General features: G+C 36.4%; 1 protein-coding gene across 2 annotated transcripts in view; it reads left to right on the top strand.

Moving 5' to 3' along the window:
- EMC2 (ER membrane protein complex subunit 2) overlaps positions 1-19,123 on the top strand; it is a 98,153-nt gene extending 79,030 nt beyond the window's left edge. Inside the window, exon 13 of one of the 2 annotated variants that reach the window (XR_002343156.1) lies at positions 18,975-19,123. The gene's annotated coding sequence lies outside the window, so the exon portion shown is untranslated. The remainder of the gene's footprint in view (positions 1-18,974) is intronic. The other variant, XR_002343157.1, reaches the window with a different exon arrangement.

Below are 20,351 nucleotides of genomic sequence, written 5' to 3'. Positions count from 1 at the left end.
TGTAGGCATTCTAACTTCAATATAGGCTTCAACCATATTCTGCAGATAGAATGCAAAGTAACATGAACCCTCATGGTAAAAAAATCATAAAGCTAGAACCTAAGGAGACAAGACATCATAAATGTGAGTCTACAAAACAACTGAAACAATAGACCTCCTAAAACTATAAACATTGGAATTATCGAACAAAATATAGTCATATTTAATATGATTAAAGAAGGAGAAGCTTGAAAATATAAATAGGTAATAAGTAGATTTGAAAAATAATTAAATGGAAATTCCAAAAATTAGTATAATAATTAAAAGCTCAATGAAAAGATTAACTGTCAGATTAGACACAGCAGCAGAGAGAACTGCTGAAGTAATTTCTGAAGAAACTAAATACAGTCCAGAGAGAAATGAAAAATATAATAGAGAAGTTAATAGCTGTGGGGAATGAAGGGAGAAGTTCTAACATACTTTTTATCAGAGTTCTAGAAGGAGATTATAGAACCAATGGGGAAGAGAGTATTCAAAAAGAATTCCTCAAAATTACTGAAAGATCCTAGTCCTTAAATCAGGAAAACCAAGTAAATACTAAACTTAAACTCAGAATTTCTTTATCAGAAATCACATAAAAGAAGCTACTGTGAGGTGATACTTACAATACATATAACCAACAAGTTACTACTAGTTTTTCTCCAGAATGCATATATAACAAATATTGGATGCAAATTCCATCTTTACCACTTCCTATGTGATTTGCTTGGGAGGGTTTCCTAACTTCACTAAGAATAGTTTCCAGGAGTTCCCATCATGGCTCAGTGGTTAATGAATCCGACTAGGAACCATGAAGTTGTGGATTTGATCCCTGGCCTTGCTCAGAGGGTTAAGGATCCGGCGTTGCTGTGAGCTGTGGTGTGGGTCGCAGCCGCGGCTGGGATCCCGAGTTGCTGTGTCTCTGGCGTAGGCTGGTGGCTCGTCTCCGATTAGACCCCTAGCCTGGGAATCTCCATATGTAATGATAAGAACAATAATAGTTTTAAACTCTAGAATCTTTGTGAGGGTTAAATTAGCTAAAACTTATTTAAAGTTCTCAGTTTGTGGTGAGTATTCAGTATGTTATTTTTCATTTTTATACCCCTTCATTTAAGCCATCATGCCTATTACCACCTATCTGCTTATGTTTTCTTTTCTCTATCTGTTGGACTTGTTTCAAAGCCCTATTTATTTATTATTTTCAATTTTTTTTTTTTTAAATGAGCAATCACTGTTCAAAGCCCTACTTAACTGCCACCTCTTCTGGGAAGATTTGCTTGGCTGAACTGAATATTCTCTCTTCTGGGAATCACATGGCATATTTATACCAATAATTGAGTTCATAGCACTGTATCATGCCTGTATCTTCAAAGGTAGAGATCATATCCAATTGAATTTATATCCACGATGCCTAATATAGTGTGGGTTTTTTTGTTTGTTTGTTTTGTGTTTTAGTCCTGCACCCATGGCATATGCAAGTTTCCAGGCTAGGGGTCGAATTGGAGCTACAGCTGTAGGCCTAGCCACAGCCATAGCAAAGCGGGATCACGGCTGCGTCTGCTACCTACACCACAGCTCACAGCAATGCCAGATTCCCGAACCACCGAGCAAGGCCAGGGATTGAACCTGCATTTCTGTTCTGATTTTAAGCTCTATTCCTCTTGAACTAGTTATCTCAAAAGATAGCTATAGATCTTTCCCAAAGGTAATTTTTAAAAATAGTTAGTTGAAAACATTTATTACTAATTCAATGGTACTGTAGAAAATTTGGAAGATAATGTAAAAAGCCACATATAATCATATTGTTGCCATGTGGTTTCTGTTATTCTTTGGGTGTTTTTGCTTCTAATTGTTTTAAAAATAAACATTATTTGCATAGGTGTAATTCTAGTGTACAGTTTTTTGTTCTGCTTGTTTTTTTTAAGCACTATGTTTTAGGTATTTCATATCACAGAACATCTATAACCATTAAAAAACTACTTAATTCTTTAGTATTTAATTATTTATTATATATTTCTGTCTACCTTCCTCTCCTTTCTTGCTTTTATAAATTATGCTGTAATAGACAATTTTATGATAGTATACTTTTATATACATTGGATTAATTTATTGATATATATTCCCCAAAGTGAAATTAATGCTTTATGATAATTCACTTCAGTTATATATGATGCTAAGATTATAACTGTAGGTTTTTTTTTTTTTTTTTTTTGTCTTTTTTGCTATTTCTTGGGACGCTCCCACGGCATATGGAGGTTCCCAGGCTAGGGGTTGAATCGGAGCTGTAGCCACCGGCCTACGCCAGAGCCACAGCAACGTGGGATCCGAGCCGCGTCTGCAACCTACACCACAGCTCACAGCAATGCCGGATCGTTAACCCACTGAGCAAGGGCAGGGACCGAACCTGCAACCTCATGGTTCCTAGTCGGATTCGTTAACCACTGCGCCACGACGGGAACTCCGATAACTGTAGTATTTAACCAGGTCCATAGTGGAATTGGAAAATGCTGGGGTGGAGGATTAATGGAGAAGAGGTAAGTGTCTTTTCATTAAAACTATATATTCCTCCGGGAGAATTTTTTGCTATTTCATCATATGAGGAATTTTGTTCATTCGTTAAATATTTATTGATTTCCCTAAGCATGGGCACATATAAAAACAATGCTCGCCCTCAAACACCTTGCAGACATGTAAACAAGCAATTAGAATACACAGAAATAGGATTGTAATGGGTGTAAGTACATCTAGGTATTAAGGAATATACAGAAAGAACAATTAAATCCATATTGGAGGTTTAAGAAAATTCATTCAGAAAATTCTGTGCCAGTCACTAGAGATATAATCTTGAAGCTCAGGGAGATTCTGATCTAGTGGGAGAGACTGATATATTTAAAAAATAGTTATAGTAGATTTAAAATTCCAAATGAATTTTTAGATAAATATGAAGGTGTGAAATGAAATATTTAGAAATCTGTTTTATGAATCAAAAAGTATATCAATGAACTGAAACATTGAGATTCATCTAGGTAAACTCAGGAATAACAGCTAGTGAGTTGTGTACAGTATGAGTAAGAATAGGAGAAGAAGCAAGTCATACCCTCTTCTCTACATCGTGTCTGTGGTCAAGCCTATATGGGGAAGATGGCAGAAATTCTTACCTTTGAATGAAGACAAAGATGGGTGAATATATTGTATTGGCTCTTGTGTGTATGTGTTTTAATTTTTTTATTATAGTTGATTTACAGTGTTCTGTCAATTTCTGCTGTACAGACCCGGTTATACATTTATATACATTCTTCTTTTCACCTTAACCTCCATCCTGTTCCATCACAAGTGATTATATATAATTCCCTGTGCAGTATTGGCTCTTTTAATTTCTAAATCAAGACTGAATTTTTATGACCTAAGTGAGCACAAATGATCTCTTCCAAAAAGACATCAGAAGAAATAAAAATGAAGGAACTACCCACGTTTTTATCCAGATAAGGGCAGTATTACTCCAAACTGAACAAAAAGATAATGAGAGATTCTTTTTCATGTTTACCGTCAAGCTTTATAGTCAAATTACCAGTCGCAGTGGTTAAACACGTAGTCTTAATCACCTGGATGGTCAAAGTCCTGATATAAGTTATAATCTGGTACTCAGAGCCAGCTAAATATGCCACCTCCGCCTCTTCATTCTTTTGGAAAAGACCCCCAGGGCTTTTAGGAGGTTACAAAGCTGCCCATTTAGAGACTGCATTTTCTAGCCTCACTCACAACTATGTATGTGTGTCCATGTGACTAAATTTTGGCTACCTGGTATATGAGAACAATTTAGGCAACTCTGGGTCACTAATTTTAAAAAGGAAACTGATGGCCTTCATAACTATTCTCTTCCCCTTTGCCACTGGCTGTGATTTGATGAGAATTGGAGCAGCTGCCCTGAACACAGAGGTATGGGAACTATGTGTTATAAACAACAGAGTTATCCTGCCAACCCAATCTCTGGATTGTTACATGAGACAGATATAAATTTATATAATTTTATATATGAGAGAGAGACATTTTGTATATATTATATTTTAATATAATAACATTATTTTATTGGGAGGCCTCTCGTAGTACATTAGCCTAGTCCCTGCTTAGTTCAGGAAGAATAGTGGTGTAAGTCTTAGATATTCCGGGCAAATGGATAAAAGCATAAAAAAATAAGTGAGTTGAGGTAAGTACAATAAGTTTTAGTATGTCTAGAAGGCAGGACATGGGATAGAAATTGATAAGAGTTGAATTTGGAACAACAGGCAGTGTCCAAATCACAAAGAGTTTTGTATACCAAATTTGAATCTTATCCTGTAAGCCATAGGGAACCATTGAAAGTTGTTGAGCAGGGGGCGGGGTTTAAAGAAGATCACATTGGCAATAGTATAGAGGATAAATGACCTTTGTCCCATCATAGTTTTGGATTGTCTATGTCTTTAATTCCCTTCTCTAAAGTTGGATAAGCAAGGACAATCTGGTTTCTCTTCAATTTCGTTGCGCTCATAGAATCCTAGACTGTAGCATTCAGTATGAAAACAAGGGAGCAGAAACACCTTTTCCAGAATCATCATCCTCAACCTGATCTGTTATGAGTGGGTGGGAAGACTGACCCTATTTGGTGGAGCTATGTGTCTTTCCAGCAGTGCTAGCATTCAGAAAATGCTAGGCAATTTCTCCTTTCACATGCAAGCTAAATTTACATCCAAGCTAAGTTTTTTTTAGAGAATTACTTTTCCATCTGTGTTGCTAACAAATCTTCCTTCCTCTGTAGTCATTTCCTCATACTGTGCAACTTTTTCATCATATGCTTGCTGAATCACAGCAGCTTAGTTCCATGAGTTGGGATCTTCAATCTTATTGTATGTACTTCAAGAAGAGCCAGCTTAAGTGTCCCTGGTTTTGTTGCCTGTTGTTCTTTCAGCATATTATATGTGGGATGGTAACAACAAAGTGACTCATACAGGAACTACACTGAATGTTTAACCTTCGTTAGCCAACAAAATGGTGTAATTTATACACACAAATAGAAACCACTCTTCTGGCTTGTAAATCTTTACATTTTAATGTTAGCAATTAAAGATCAGCAGGTTATTACTAAACCTTCTTGCCATTTGCTTTTGTTTTATTATTCTCAGAAGAGAAAATAGGAAAAAAATTCTGGGAAGTTAAGTCCATTATTTCCAAGGGACTATTCTGCACTATACCAGGAGAAAGGACAGCTAAGATGAGTGATATTTTGGCCTTCCCTAATCATATACATTGGTGATATTTACAGTCTTACTGCTCATTACCTCCTTTGAGTGGTGTATCAAAAGCTTAGGGTATCTAGGAGTTCCCATCGTGGCAAAGTGGTTAGCGAATCTGACTAGGAACCATGAGGTTGCAAGTTCGATCCCTGGCCTTGCTCTGTGGGTTAAGGATCCTGCATTGCCGTGAGCTGTGGTGTAGCTTGCGACGCAGCTCGGATCCCACGTTGCTGTGGCTGTGGTGTAGGTCGGTGGCTACAGCTCCGATTGGACCCCTAGCCTGGGAACCTCCATATGCTGCAGGAGCAGCCCTAGAAAAGGCAAAAAGACAAAAAACAAAAACAAAATACCAAAAAAAACCCGCAAAAGCTTAGGGTATCTAAACTCTTGCCTATAACAGATTCTCTCAACATGTCTTTGCCTCTTAGGATTTTCAGCAGACATTCAATTCATAAAATGAGGATATAGTAAAATTCTACTTAATTGTTAATAGAAACATTCACCAAAACTCAAACAGATTTTTTTTGGCTGTATTTTTTTATTTTATTTTATTTTATTTTTTTAGAGAGAGAGGCAGAGACAAAGCAAGTATAACTATTAGGAGGGATTTTTTTTTTTTCCAAACATTGTCATCTAAACAAGGTCAGTACTAAGTTGCCTGACTATCCTATCAAGACTGGAATGCTGTCCAATGGAAACTGATTATTATAATGATAATCCTGAAATACTTTAAAAAAAAACCCCACTTTCCAAATCATTAAGGAAACATTGATCCATCAGAAAGTATTTATTGATTATCTACTATGTCCTAACAACCAAGCATACTTAGTATTGTTAGCTTTGTTTTAGAGATGAGAAAATTCAGGCACAGTTTCAAAAACCTGCTAAAGGTCACACATAGAAAGTGTTGAAAGAAGAAGTAGTAGTGAAGCTTTTAACTTTATAAAAATTTTCCTCAAAGAACTGACAATCTGGTTGGGTGGGTAAATGAAAAAAATAGAGTAATTAAACCCAAAACCATATGGTCAAGACTGTAGGTATAGTATTTAGAGGATAGAGAGTTTAATGAAGATTGTAACAATTAGGCTTAAAGCAGAATATTGGAATTGAACTAGGTCTTGAGGATCAACTAGAACTTGAATAGGCAAAATGGAGGGAAAAATGCAATTTAGTCATGGAGGAAAAGTCAGAGCAAACTAATAAAGGGGGAAAAGCAGAGTGTAAGTTCAGAATATTTTCATTGTTGCATATATTTAAATTTATTCTTTGAGTTCAGTAACCTCAGCATACCCCATTCCTCACTAGACTTTTACTGTGAAAATCAATTTTAGACTTTTAGAGTTGGAAGTATTTTTAAAAATATGTCATGAAAATTTGGGTACAATGAGGGTTTGTAATTCATAGAAAATTACTGAATCGCTCTATTGCTAATCTGGAATACAGTGTGTTTTCTTCACCATTACATTGCTCTAGGCAGGTGGGTATGGAGGTGGGAGGGGAGCAAGCCTACAGTACTGGGTATTCTCAAACTGTCTCCTTTCCAAGTACTAAGCAGACCCAATTCTGCTTAGCTTCCCAGACTTCAGGGCTGTCAGATGGAAAGGAAAAACAAGTACATGAAGTTTCTTTTAAGATGCACATGTGGACTGGTGTTTCCTTTCTTGGCTGTTAGAAGGTGTCTTCATTATGGTACAAAGGAGTTTTCTTGATACTGTGGGGGATTTATTGGCACAAGTTATAATGTGCCACAGAGGCACTTTTTTCTCTCTGCAGAGTTATGTCTGATGGGTGACAAAGAAAATACCCAATAGGCTTAGAGGTATATTTTACAGAACCTGAAAAGAAAGGAGTTTGAAGATTGAAAAGGAAGGAGAAAAAAAGAAATGGAGATAAATTTGCTCTTTTACCTAAACCCTGCTCTTATTACAGAAATCATACCGTTAAACAAACAAATCCATAGTTCATAGACATTACCTTTTGGCTAGGAGATGAGAACTATTCTTTTAGTAGACAGATAAGCCAGAAGTTGTAGAAGGAAAGTGAATTTTTTAAAGAACTGCCTGATTCTAGGAGGATTTTTAGAAAGTTGTTCAGTGGATGTTAAAATATACTTGAGCAGTCTAAAAGTAGGAGTGGAACATTCATATCTTCTTTGGTACTTCTTCATGATTCTGCTTACAAATGGATTTAGAGAGCTAGATTAGGTGACTTCTACCTTGCAAATTTTTGATTACATTCAAGTCATTTAAGCAAAGAAATTGGCTGCTAGATATGTATAAGTATTTAATTGAGACGTGTTGGAAGGTCTAGCTTATCAAAACTTATATTAAGTTATTAATATAGTTTAAAGATTGGGCAGAAATTTCAGAAAGAACTCCTAAAGCTTTTGCTAAATGAGAAAGTCATGTCTAAATAAATCTCATTTCCTTGCAATAGTGAAGGGAGGGGACCTTGAGATATTCTGTACTCACACAACCACATAAAGAAAAATGTCTGTCAAGGAGGGCTGTGTCCTTTACTGTGTCTCTGCCTTGCTTTCATATTTTGGGTCATGCATCCCTAAATAAATGAGCAATGAGCCTTCAGGAAATTGGGTTCTCCTGCCATAATAGATACCCCTGAACGGGGCATTGCATGCTATTGCATTATTTATGGAGACTTTACATTCTGATTATCTCTTGTAAAAGCTCTTCATTAAAGAGTCAAAATTTCAAGCAGAAAAAAGTTGTTGTTCAAAGACTTGTTCCTTCCCATATTGGTCTTTTGGGCTCCATTCGTTAGATAGACTCCTATGAGCCAGACGAAATCAAAAATTTTGGGAGTACAGTGGGAATAGATTGATGTAGTCCTCCTTAAATAGTCATTGTCTGGACTTTCAAACTCCTCAGAGACTATCATACCCAGTAATAATTTTATATAATTAGAAGAAAGTTTCCTTTTTATAAAGCTAGACCGCTGCCAGAATTATTGTAATACTTTGAGAGAGAATGTTATAATTGGAAAGGATTTGTGAAATGTTTCCTTTTGAGTCAAGAATCCATTTTAGAAATCACTGGTAGTTCTAGATAAATCAGATTTTCCAATTTATTCATAATGTGGTAGAATCAAATATACTTTTATAGATCTGCAACAGCAAGATTGGTAAGGGAGATGTAACAAGAAACCAATTTCAGATTTTGTTTCTTATTTCTGAAATGGTTTTCTGTCATAACTCTGGAAAACCAGCACCATGAATTTTTCAAATTATCATTAGGCAGCTCTGGCATAATTTATGTTAAGAGGTTTTGGCCTGTTTATGTACCCTGGAATTTGCCAAAATTAGTAATGTGATATTCCATATTTAGCAAACCTATAGAGCAATAAATAAGGACACATGCCTATTGGGGAGTGCTGTTTGTTTAAATTCTTTTTTTTTTTTTGTGGCATTCATGAAATGCAAGGGACTTCCAACTCAAATTCTGCAATATTAGGCAGCACGTTGTACTCTGAACCAAACCAGATGGTGATCAGCTCTATTTCTATTATCGACTCAATACAGCGATGGTTACCAGACCTTACTTACAACTCTAACATTTGGAACAGATTAACAGCAGTAAGGCTGAAATGAGAAACCTCCATTTTACTAAAAGGTTCAGAACATATCATGCTGTAAAATCAGAAAGACTAGTAAGAAAAATTATGAGGGAAAGAATTCACTGTCTACCTTGGTTTCTCCTTGTAGGATGTGTTATTTCCCTTTTATGAGTGCCCTTTTCAAGGAATTCTAATGTGGAGTGTTGTGAGGATTAGGCTCTGTTAGCTTATCAGCCTCCTGAGGTGCCCCATTATACAACCTGTTATTGAATTTATCTCCATGTAACCATGGACAATCTAGACCTTAGGCATACAATGAGGATTGTTTGCAGTTTGGAAGGGTTTCCTTTGCAAGTCATACACACACACATCCCACATCCCCACCCACACACACTCCGTACAAGTTCAAAGATTCATCTAGCTGCTGAAATCCATGCAATATTTGGGCTGCCCAGGTTTGACCTATGGGTTTCAATAGCTAAAAGCTTTGACTTGTCTGCCAATGCCATGTGATATCTACTTCTCCAGTAGTGTCAGTCGCTTCTATTAGTCAAAGTGATTACCAGGTCTTTTTAAAAAGTTTTATTGAGGTATGGTTGATTTATAGTTTGTATTAACATCATGTTTACAGCAAAGTGGATCAGTTACACATATACGTATGTCATTCTCCCCCCCATAAGTTATTATAGGATAGAGACTAATTCTCCTGCATTATACAGTAGGTCCTTGTTAGTTATCTGTTTTATACATAGTAGTATGTGTATATTAATCCATCCTCCCCATTTCCTAGGTCTATATAAAACCAGATTAAAGCAGTGAATGTTCTTCATGTCTAATTTTGTATACAGGTTAAACCAAGTTGAGGCTATCAGGACAAAATGTAGAAACAGACTTCTGACTGAGTTCAGCTCCCATTTTGTGGTATAGAAAACTGAGGTATTGAGAAATTAGAGGATTTTCCTAAAGATACACAGTTGGCATGATGGGTAGATGTGATGAGGAGGGATGTGAGTGTTGATAATGTATCAGTGTTCTTTTTTTTTTTTAGGGCCACACCTGCAGCATATGGGGGTTCCCAGGCTAGGGGTCGAATCAGAACTGTAGCTGCTGGCCTACGCCACAGCCACACCAGACTGAGCTGTGTCTATGACCTACACTGCTGGTCATGGCAAAGTCAGGGACCTGAGCGAGGCCAGGGGTCAAACCTGCATCCTCATGGATACTAGTCAGATTCATTTCTGCTGAGCCATGATGGGAGCTCCTCAATATTCTTCTATGACTGTGATTCAGAGACAAAGACAAAAATGTATATCCTCCACTGTCTATACCCAAATGATGGCAGCCTTGCTCTTATTCTGATAAACTGAACAGCTTGACAGAGAAACCCTCCAAAGAGAGGCCACTGCCTTTGCACATTTTTGTTTGTTCTCTATCCAAGATTTTGCTTCAGGGTTGATAGAAAACCCTTTTGCCTATTTTTTCAATCTGATAGGAAATATGAATTCCTCTTTAGGAATGGGCATTTGAAGCTTCTTACAATGTGTATATTAGGGAGTATGAAAACAGTGCTTAGTTCCAGGAGGATAAGAATACCTCACATGTGTCTGCTTGAACTGAATTTTGGGGGTACAGTTGTTAGGAATGCAGCCAGTGGAGTTAGGAGGGACCTGGAGGAGAGTGGCAAGAGGTGAGAGAGAGAACCAGGCAGGGAACAATCATTGCAAATTGCAAGGAGATTTTTCTTTACTCTAAAAGTGGAAGGAACACTTTTAAGTATTTCTAACTGGGAATAGTATTACAGGATTTGCATTTTGAAACTAGATAGCTGTAGTCTAGAAGTAGAATTATGAGAATGAAAACAGTTACAAGGTTATTGTAGTAGACCAGGTGGATGATAACTTTGACCAGCAAGGTTCTTCTAGTCTTTGTTCTTTTCATATCTTTATCTGCCTATAATCATAGTGATATATGTATATCACTACATATATATATATATGAAAATTGATTATACTATATATACTCTTTAAACTCTGATTTTTTAACTTCACGACTTATTGTGAATATTTTTTAACATTAAATTTTAATGGCCACGTAATGTTCCCTCATGGAAGAATATTGTAGTAGTTTACTGAATCATCCCCTATTGATGGATATTTGAGTTTTCAATCTGTCAGTAGACATGGCTGTTATGACTCTCTGAGTAAATACATCTTTGCTCACATGCATTTTCATATTTCATATCTATTTTTTATGTCCATATTTCATTAGGATAACTTCCTGGGATAACTTCCTAGACACTCTTTGGTACATACAGTATTTAAATGCCTTAAACTTTAGAGGGTATTGCTAAATTGTACATGGCCACAATTCAAGTTCCTTTTGCAGTATAGCTCATACCCAGGAAGCTACATGTGAGTTATATGCAAGATCTCAATACTATATGTGCTTTTCTTCCCAAATTTGTTAGTTGTGATTCTCCCTTATAGTGAAAAGTACCTGGTAAATAATCAAAGTACCAATTACCTCTCTTATTCTGGACACTAGAGTTAAAATTTGGAATTGGAAAGAACTTGTGAAATTTTAATTAAGAATCCAATTTTAAAAATCATTGGTAGATCTAACTGTATCAGTTTTCTAATTTATTCATAATGCAATTGAACAGGTAAAAAGTTATCCATATGAGACATAAAAACATAATTCTTGGCCCTCAAGCATTTAAAATTTTTAAAAATAGACTAAATTTTTTAGAGTAGTTTAGGTTTACAGAAAACTTAAGCACTTTTATAACAAAAAGGAAAGAGAAAAGAAAAAGAAAAATTTGAGCTATAATTAGATGGATATTTTTGAAATGAAAGAGAATTACTACTTTTCCTTTTTAATCTTTTAAAAGGTAGTATTATAATTGGTTAACATTTGGAAATGCTTACAAGGATCTGCCATTCCATAGTAGTCACAAACATAAGCCTATTCCCATTTGCTTTTGAAACTTAAATCATGGTGAAGCTAAATGGAGCAAGTGACAGAGTAGAAAAAGATGATGTATTTTTTGATTCTTTCTTTCTTTCCTCTCCCCCTTCCCTGCCTTCCTCTTCCCTCTCCTCTCACTTCCCATCTCCTCTCCTCTCCTGTATTCTTCTTTGCTTGATGGAGAAGATCTTGAACATAATGGCTACGAGGGAGTCCTTACTCCAACAGTGGCATTTATGTTTCTAAGAGGTGAACATTATTGCCAACTTGGAACTCTCTCATTTGTGTTTAATACAATTCCTTGTAACATATTTACATGCCACAAACTTACCTGTCAATTCAGACAATGCTCAATTTCAATTTTTTTTCTTACTTCCAACACTATCTTGATAAATACTAGGTACATAGTAGATGCTCAGTAAATGCTTCACTAACTCATTAACCTGGAAGGTAGCTGTTAATAGGTTAAAGAATCTCATTATGGGCTCTTCCTTACTGTGAAGATTAGTAGCAAAATACTCTTTGTTGGTACCAGGAAAGCATATTTAATATCATCAAAGGGATTGCAGGAGCTTAAAATCTTAATTGATATTTTGGCTTGCAGCAACAACTGTTAACATTTCAGTAACTTTTCACCAGTTACTAAAACTTACATTTTCTTAGCTATTCTGTGTTCTCAAAGAGAAAAGAAAAAAAAAAAAAAAGTCTGGCAGAGCATGCCAGCAAGAAGGAAAAGATAGCCGAAGTTAGATTCTAGCCAAATCATCACATAGGAGCCATGATTCTTTAGGATCTTACAGGTCCCCTTTTAATAGGCCCTTTCCTCTTTTTCCACTTCTAGAATACTAAGACCACTCTGATGTCTCATTAGACAAGAACATTTTTTCTGTTAAATCTTTGTCAACTAACACTTAAGAGGAAGAATTTAGGGCATTACTATTTTCAGGAGTAATTGCGTTTTATTAGGAGGATCTTTATTTATTTTTTTAATTTTTTTGGTCTTTTTGTCTTTTCTAGGGCCGCACCCATGGCATATGGAGGTTCCCAGACTAGGGATCTAATTGGAGCTGTAGCCACCAGCCTACACCACAGCCATAGCAACGTGGGATCTGAGCCACATCTGCAACCCACACCACAGCCCACGGCAACCCCGGATCCTTAACCCGCTGAGCAAGGCCGGGGATCAAACCCACAACCTCATGGTTCCTAGTTGGATTCATTAACCACTGAGCCACGACGGGGAACAATATATAGGGGAGGGGATTTTGGGTAATGACCTACGGGTGCCATTTGGAAAGGGTATATATTTGGAAAAGTACTTTCTTTCCACAGCATAACACACCAGATAGGCTGATGCCTACTTAACAGAACCTATCTCTCCCCTCTCTGAATCAAGGCTTCCTACTATGATCTGCCTTCTGTCCCAGCTATTTTCTTGAAATTTGTGATGATCCAAGTCAAATTCATTGAGTACTTTTTAGCATCTATCCAATTTGACACCTCCTACCTAATGACTTTCCCTTTTGAAACTGTCTTTCCTTGGTTTCAGCATCATTATTCTCTTGGTTCCCTTTTCACCTTTCCCAGTAGATTTTTTTTTTTCCATTTCACCACATTTTCTCTTCTGTCACAATAATGTTGATACTTCTCATATGTAAATAAACCTCCTTTCTATTAGTTATAGATTTTCTCCTTTTTATTTCTTTCATTATTTTGTCTTTAGTCATTATCCCAATGCCTACCACTCCATGAGAGTTAATCTAGAGCTTCAGAAGTCCTTCTGGATATTGCTACTTGGATCTTCTTAAAATGTAAATGAAACAAGCCCAACATCAAGTTCATTATCTTCTACTTGAATCTTCTCTTGAATTTTCTCTCTTGGTTAGTGACATCATTTATTCAACAACCCTCTACTCTTAAACCTGCCAGATAACTCATATTTATCACTGAACTCTTGTTTCCATATTTAGTTGGCCGCCAGATTATTTTTTTGGCTTTTCTAAATTAATTCAACTACTTCTCTCAATCCTCAATATGTATCTTTTAGTTTCAACATTTACCTCCCTAACCTATCTTATTGCAAAGACCTGCTAGATATAAACAAAGTGCTTCAGTTGCTCTCCTTCAACAAAGGTGCTTTTGTCATACTGCTGCCAGATATGATCATTTGCCTCTTAATTTAAAATTATGATAGCTTCCTATGCTTATGAGGCAGATTTTTCATTCATTCAGTTAATGTAATGAATTCCTACCATGAGGCTGACACTGAATAAATATTGTTGAGCAAAGAATAATACTCTATATATTTTTTCTCAACTCAGTGATCTAATTCCAATATAATTGTATGAATTTATTTTTTTCTTCCCAACCCATCCTACATGCCTACACATTCCTTCCCATGACTACATCTCCCACTAGTTCTTTCTTTGAAAGGTACTCTCTACTCCAGCTATTTAGGTATATTTTATGTTCTGCTGAGATATTATGCTCTATCATCCTTGTAACGCTTGCTTGTTGGGAGACAATTCTCCACGGACCACTTACATTTCTGCATTTCTTGTGAGCAGAGGCACTTACTGACTTTGTTCTGGATTATCTTTTCCAGAATGTTTGTATGGCAGGCAGTCTTAGATTTTTGATAGTGTCTTCCTCTGTAGCAAAGCTTGTTATAAGAAGAGTTGGGCTCCATAAGCTCAGGGTGTCTCCCTTGTAATGTAGCCCACTGTATGTGCGAATGTTACCCAGCACTTGTTGGGTCATCCATAGGAACTGATATAAGAAAGTGCTAATAGGAGTTCCTGTTATAGCTCAGCAAGTTAAGGACCCAACATTGTCTCTGTGAGGATGTGGTTTCAATTCCTGGCCTTGCTCAGTAGGTTAAGGATCCGGCAGTGGTCACAGGTATGATTTGGATGGTTGTTGCCATGGCTATGGTGTAGACCACAGCTGTGGCTCCAGTGTGACCCCTCGCCAGGGGAACATCCATATGCCACAGGTGCAGCCCTCAAAAGAAAAAAAAAATGCCAATTACCTTGCTATCTTGATAACTGTAATAAAGATCTTTCTATTTGATTCAAGATTTAATGTTTCCTGCCAAAATATATGAAACTGTTGCAAGATAATTTGTTAGTTTGCTAATAGGGTAAAGATCTCAAAGCTTCACAATTCTTGACAGTATTCATCTTTCAAGATCCTGCTTAAATATTTCCTCTTTGATGAAAATTTCACTGATTCTTCCAGGAAAAGTATTTTTGCAGATCTGTGATTTTCTAGAGCATTGCCCTTTATAGTAATTGACATATTATGTAGTGAATATGCTTTCCAAGTCTGTCTCCTTGCTAGATTAATAGCCCTTCAAAATCAGATACTAAGTGCCAATTACCTGATAGCATTTATGAAATGTACTTAAGATATCCAATAAATACTGAAGAATTAATGAATATAATTTTCTTTCTTTTCCTGACTTCATCCTGGTCAGGCTTATCTTCTTTCTAATATCCGAGGTGTTGATAAACTTCTTTAAAATTTCCTTTCAGAAGTTCTTGCGTGGCTCAGCGGAAATGAATCTGCCTAGTATCCATGAGGATGCAGGTTCAATCCCTGGCCTCCCTCAGTGGGTGGAGAATACGGTGTTGCCATGAGCTGTGGCTTAAGTCTCAGATATGACTCAGATCTGGCATTGCTGTGGCTGTGGTGTAGGCCAGCAGCTACAGCTCTGATTTGGCCCCTAGCTTTAGAACCTCTACATGCTGCAGACGTGGCCCTAAAAAGCCAAAAAAAAAAAAAAAAAAACCCTTTCAAAGAAACATTTTCCTACTGTCATTCTATAATCCCTGGAGAAGACGACTTCTTTTACACCCTCTAGCCTAATTAGAAATTTTCCTACCATAGTAATGTATGCTTGCTTGAATTGCTTACCCATTTATGATATAAGGCCACATTCCTAGGACACAGAAAATACTTTGCTATTGAAATTCCTTGGTTCCAATATTTTATATAAAAGTAGCTTTATCTTACTGTATATGTCTTGGTACCTGAAATTGTCCTGTTAAAATGTTTGCAATTTTTCCTTTTTTTTTTTTTTTGTCTTTTTAGGGATGCACCTGTGGCATATGGAAGTTCCAAGGCTATGGATCAAATTGGAGCTGTAGCTGCTGGCCTACACCACAGCCACAGCAATATCAGATCCAAACCGTGTCTGCGACCTACACCACAGCTCACGGCAACACCAGATCCTCAAACCACCTAGCAAGGCCAGGGGTAGAACCTGTGTTCTCATGGGTGTTAGTCAGATTTGTTTCTACTGCATTTTTCCTTTTAACCCTTAAAATGTTATAAACCACAGTTTGATGTTAACTGAAGGTGTTCTTGATTCTTATTTGTGATCTGAGGCATCCCATTATGATCATACTGCTTAGTTGATACTGTTAGTAACTGCTTTTGAGTTTTCTACCATTCAAGCTTTCTATTTTTCAGGTCATATTTTCTATAGTACCAGTTGTTACTTAATTTTCTTTTGGAATTGATCAAAAATAGGGTAAGAAAGGCAAGTATAGGAGAATTGGTGGACAGGGCAATAGAAAGAAACACGTTTGATTAGTAGTCAAGATAATACAAGCCTGGAGTTCCTATTGTGGCTCAACAGGTTAAGAACCCAACTAGGATCCATGAGGATAGTGAATTCAACCCCTGGCCTTGCTCAGTGGGTTAAGGATCCAGCGTTGCCTCAAGCTGCAGTGTAGGTTGCAAATGCAGCTCAGATCTGGCATTGCAGTGGCTGTGGCATAGGCCTGCAGCTGCAACTCTGATTCGACCCCTAGTTCAGGAACTTCATATGCTGCTGGTGTGGCCCTAAAAAGAAAACAACAACAACAACAGCAAAAGATAGTACAAGCCTATGTTTCATTGCACACAAACAACCAAATATCATTGGCATGACTTACTGGTCCAGGTGACTCTTTAGGAAAACTTATCTTCCATACAGTAACTTGACAATTGCACCTATTTGAATCTTGAGGCTGTCTTTTCTCCTCATCTCAGAAGAATACCTCAGCAGGGGAAGAGTGAATGGAAAGTTCATAATTTCTTTAAATTGTACTGTCCAGAGGTAATCATGTGGCCCCATCAAACTACAAAGGCTGAGAATAGTGATAATCATTTCTAATGAGAACAGAACTAAATTTATCCAAATTTTTGAGAAAGGGTTCAATCATGTGGAAGTACAAGAGGAAATTAATATTACTTAGGTACCTACTATAGAAGTTCCTCAGTTTTTTTGACTTATTACATTCTTACATTTCTAGACCAAAATAAATAACAACTGTATGTTGATTAAATGGTTAAAATATATTTGTATAGTAACAACCTAGTAGCTTTTTGAGGAAAAATAATACACATAGGTAGAAGACATTTTTTATTTTAGTCTTAACCACAGTAATTTACTAACAAGACGTTTTGGCCTCTTGGGCACTGTGCACATCTCAGACATTGGAATCAGATTGAACACCATGACCTTAATTTCCTGTTACATATTGATTTTCACGCTTATTTGCTTTTTGTCCAGCAACTACCAGAACTCAGCTTCACAAAGATACGCTATCACTGAAAGGAGTGTAATGTGATCCTTTGAAGCTGTGAACTACTTTGAGCTAGTAGTTTACACAGTGGCTGACAGATTTCAAATATTACTGTAGGTCCCTTGAAAATTTAAAATATCCCATGCTGCCCTTATAAATGTGCTATAGTTCCCTGGGGTGCCTCAGTGCATGCTTTGGGAAACATGGGGCTGTATTTTTCTTGGTACTATATATAGATCACTTAGTTTTCACAATAGTTTGGAAGGTAGATGTTATTATTCCCAAGTTGGATGAGAAAACTAAGGTTTGAAAAGGACATGAATTTACCCCAGGCCTCCTACTTAATAATTAGAGCAGAGGCTTGAACCCAAGCCTTCTGGCTCCAAACTCCATTGCATCATGTCATGTGTCATGAGATTTGCAGGATTAAGATTTTCACAGCTTCCTCTCCCCATGACCTTTCCTGGGTTTCAAGAAACATTGAAATGACTATTTTTTTAAACATGTGGAAGTGCTTGAAGCTCATGGAAATGATTTTAAGTCATGTCTACATTTTTAGCTTTAAGGCACACCTGCTAGAAAATAAATTCTCTTGAGCAGAGATTAAAGAACTTTAAAATGGTCTTAAAATGGCCCAAGGAAGATTGTTTAAGCTTTGAAATCAAGACAGTGCATTTCTAATTAACTGGTAATTATTTACCATTAATTTTTAATGTGACATTTAGTGTGGACCACGTATCACATTTTTTTTTTTTAGGCTGTCAGAACAGTCCCTAAACTAAACCTTCTTCACCAGCTGTTGCCTAATTCAATATGGTTCATTTTGGAATTTTTCCAATTCTGCCTGCACATAATTTCTAAGTCTCAACAGACCTATGCAAAAATGAACCGTAACTATAATCTTTCATGTTACTCATAGTTCTATTTAATTATCTGAAATACTACCTGATAAATAGTGCAATCAGAAGAATTCCAGTTTAACAGTAACTACTTCCACATCACTTTTCTGTTCTCATCTAATTTGAAACAGGTTTTAGATTACTACCTCTAAATTATGTAAACTCCTAATCAATGATTAATTTGAGAATCTTTAGACTGCTGCCTATTCTTTCTTTCTTTCTTTCTTTCTTTCTTTCTTTCTTTCTTTCTTTCTTTCTTTCTTTCTTTTTTCTTTCTCTTCTTTCCTAAGGTGTCAATAAGTCAAATGAAATTTTTTTCTTCCCTAGACTTTTTAGGTCTTTTTTTTTCTGCTAACTTTGTTAAGGGGACAAAAGATAGGTGGTTAGAACCAAAGAGTAAGTCTGCACAATAGAAAGTTGTTTTTAAAGAAAATGTCTCTTAATATAGAATTAAAAATACATTTGTATTAAATGCCCCAACACAGATTATATAGTTCAGAGAATTATCTGAAGCTATATGGAAAAACTGTTCTTCCTTTAAAATTAAATTCATCAATGAATGGAAATAGAAGTGACATTTATTGAGCACTCTGTAAATGCCCGGAATTCTCATTTATTATTTTGTTTGAACCTGAATACAACAATGGGTGATTATTGTTATTACTTTTATTTAGCAGATGAAGAGACTGGAAGCTGAGTTTGAAGAAATCTACTGTTTATGAGTGAATAATTCTTAGAGCTTACATTCAAACTTAGGTGGGTTTGACATCAATATTGCAGAAGTGGCTTTTGCCCACAAAGATGCGCTGCCTTCAGATCAAGGTATGTGGTGATGGGCCTGTGTCTTTTGTGTTTCAGAATGATGATTGCATGTGAAGACATGATAATAATTTTTAATATATCAAATATTTATTGAGTGCTGCAATGTGCTCGTACTTTTCTAGGAGTTAATTGTGCTAATTGTTAATTTTTAAATTTTATTAAGTGTATAACATATGCATTTTCTAAAAGTCTTTTATTTTTAGCCATTTTGTTGTTTGATTAGTGATCTCAAAGAATCCTAGTGAGTTGATGATCATCTACAGTATTGAAAAAATGTTGGATTTGATCCTAAGAGAACTCTGAATCCATGTTTGTCTTTTCTAATTGGTAGCTTGGTGATCAATAGTCAATTTCTCTGTCCTGGCTCTGTTTCTTCAGTTGTGTAATGATAAGAATGAAATGTGTTCTCTGAGGGTCTTCTGAGTACTAAAATTCTAAGCACACTCATATTTTATAGGTTATATCCAATGGTCCATGTGATCAGAACTGAAAGAAATGCCCTTGGATTTAGCTTTGGAAAGTATAAATGAGGTACAGTCAGTGAAACCTTTAAAGCAATGTGCCAGTTGTCTTCGTTTTCTATTGCTGTATAGTAAAGTACAACAGATTTTGTGGCTTGAAATAATATATATTTATTATCCTATGGTTTCTTTGGATTGGGAGTCTCAGCATGTTTTAGCTGGGTCTTCTGCTCAGGGTCTCACAAGACTGCAGTTAAGGCGTCAATGGGTTAATTCATTTCTGGGACTTGTTCTTTTTCCAAGCTCTGGTTGTTGGCAGAATTCCTTTTCTAGTGGTTCTAGAATGAAGGTCCCCATTTTCTTTTTGGCTGTTGTCCAGAAGCCAGCAGCTCTCAGCTTCTAGAGGTTGCTGGCAATTTCTTGCTTTGTGGCTCCCTTCTAAGCCCTTTCAAAACTTTGGAGCTTACTTCTTCAAGCCAACGAAGAATAGTCTCTCCTTCTGGTCTAAGACAAAGTCTTATATAACTATACTAGTTGAATAGTGTCCTCCCAAATTCATGTCTACCTAAAATCTCACAATGTGACTGTATCTAGAAATGGATCTTTGCAGGTGTAATTTTTCAAGTTAAGATGAAGTCATACTGGAATTGAGTAGGCCTTAACATAATGACTGTTGTCCTTATAAGAAAATAGAAGTATATAGACACACAGAGAGAAGATAGCCATGTGACAACAGAGCCAAAGCTGGTAACCACCAGAAGCTAGAAG

This window comes from Sus scrofa, chromosome 4 (assembly GCF_000003025.6).
Source record: "Sus scrofa isolate TJ Tabasco breed Duroc chromosome 4, Sscrofa11.1, whole genome shotgun sequence".
In the NCBI taxonomy this organism is placed as follows: domain Eukaryota; kingdom Metazoa; phylum Chordata; class Mammalia; order Artiodactyla; family Suidae; genus Sus; species Sus scrofa.
The sequence above is the reverse complement of the archived record's forward strand: the minus strand, read 5'-3'. Positions and strand labels throughout refer to the sequence as shown.